Source organism: Coturnix japonica, chromosome 2 (assembly GCF_001577835.2).
Source record: "Coturnix japonica isolate 7356 chromosome 2, Coturnix japonica 2.1, whole genome shotgun sequence".
NCBI lineage: Eukaryota > Metazoa > Chordata > Aves > Galliformes > Phasianidae > Coturnix > Coturnix japonica.
This window is the reverse complement of record NC_029517.1, coordinates 131,899,225-131,901,397: the sequence shown is the minus strand read 5'-3', so window position 1 is coordinate 131,901,397 and position 2,173 is coordinate 131,899,225.

Genomic DNA, 2,173 nt, shown 5'->3' with positions numbered 1-2,173 from the left:
GCACACTGCTGGCTCATATTCAGCTGACTGTCCATCAGCACACCAAGGCCCCTTTCCATCAGGCAGCTTCCCACCCACACCTCCCCAAGGCTGTAGGGTTGCCTGGGGTTGTTGTGACCAAAATGAAGGACCTGACACTTGGCCCTATTGAAACTCATACAGTTTGCCTTGGCCCATTGATCCAATCTTTCCAGGTCCCTCTGTAGTGCCTTCCTCTCTTCAGGCAGATCAACATTCCCTCCCAACTTGGTGTCATTTGCAGACTTACTGAGGGTGCACTCAGTCCCCTTGTCAAGGGGATTATTCTACTATAATTCAATGCTGAGCATTAAGATCACCACTGTATGCATGATTGAGCACTGGTACATATCACCCAAAGAGGCTGAGGAGTCTCCCTTCTTTGAGATGTTCAAATCCACCCATACTTGGTCCTGGACAAGTGGCTCTGGGTGGTCTTGATTGAGATGGCATTTTGGACCAGGTATCCTCCAGGGATCCCATCCAACCTAAAAAATTCTGTGAATCTCTTATTTTGTTTCCCACTTTAACTTAATGCTATAGACTCTGTCTTGTAATTCTACAGAGGAAATATGTTTAACCAGTTAAACTGTCAGTCTTTTATTTTAGATGTTATTCTAGGATATGTGGTCAATCCTCCTCTGGGTATCATCTTAGTCAGAATGTGATTAGCAGCCCATATAAGAAAACATTTAAATACAGGTTCAATAACAAAGAAATAATATAAGCAAAAAGAAATAAGAGCAAATGAGTAACATCAAGATAGAATAAAGAGAGAAAGAAAGAGAAAGCTTGATGGTTAGTCAGTGCAGGAAGGAGGATAACATGACTACAGCATACACAGTCTTCAAAAGAATACAGTTGCTTTTTTTATGGAAAACTTGTTGAGCAAACCCAGCATCCAAATGTCTTTGGTTACATGTGGAGTTCCCGATTAGCCCAGAAACTGTGAAGGCCAGGAGGAAAGTAAGAGGTTTGTTTTAAGATGTTCTGTGGGAGAGAACATGCTGTAAACCAAATCTTTCTAACTTGAGTGCACAGTTTACACTGGTTTCCTCTGAGGAAGAAATAAGTGTATTACAATCTGCACTTCTCTCATGGGAGCATGGGCTGCTGTCTGGAACAGCACTGGATTAAACAAATCTGGCCTGAAGTGCCCTGTTCACCAATTTGTTGGCATGGCTCCTGCTGGGGTAGCAAATGTTCTGTAACATGCAGCAGACTGTGACAATGCATATGGCCTTTGGGACACTGCCGTGCAAGTGATTATTTTAATATTTTTCTCGAGGAGCTCAGCTGGAGAGTGTGAGCCAGCATTTTCCAGGTAGGACATATGACTCAGAACATGAAGAGATTTCTGATATTAGCCATAAACTCTTGGTCTTCTTACACCAAGTGTTCCTGTCTGAGGGGGAAGAAGATGTAGATTTTGGTCGAGGCAGAGGGCCCTCGACATCTGGGGGCTTGTCCATGATCAACATACCCAACATAGCATTAATATCTATTATAGTCCAGCAAGGGCTGTGACTGAGTGGCAACATTTAAAATTCATTTACTTATAAATCCCTTCACGTAGACAGTATGTAATTATACAAATGTAATTTCAGTCATTGGGTAGCAAGGGAAGATTCTTCTAGTAATATGGCTGATTGTTACCATCATTAATACAGTTTCTGCCTAATGGTGCAATTCACATCTGATTTGATGCTGCCGAACTTAGATTTCTCCTGTATACACTGATACTTCATCAACTGGTAAGAAGGACAGACAGAGAGATTTAGAAAAAATGATGGTTATTATCTAGGATATTTGGTACCCCAATATAGCATGTTGACAGAAAGCTAGTATCTGGCTTAGTGTGCTAAGATACTTCCCCAGAAATTGTACACACACTGTTTGAAATTTCACAGACTATACAGATGTTTCAGTTCATACAACACAAGAAAGTTTCTTCCAGGTATATTTTTCTTTCTGAAATGGGATAGAATGGACAAGGGCTACAATCTTCACATCTAACATCAAAAAATATCAGATGGAAAAATAACACACTGATTATAAGTGCTGTTTTTCTGAACTACAACAGGTTTGGATACATTACACTGGAAGGCCATGAAGCAGATGGTTCAAATGATTCAAGTCCGGTGTGAGGCTTACT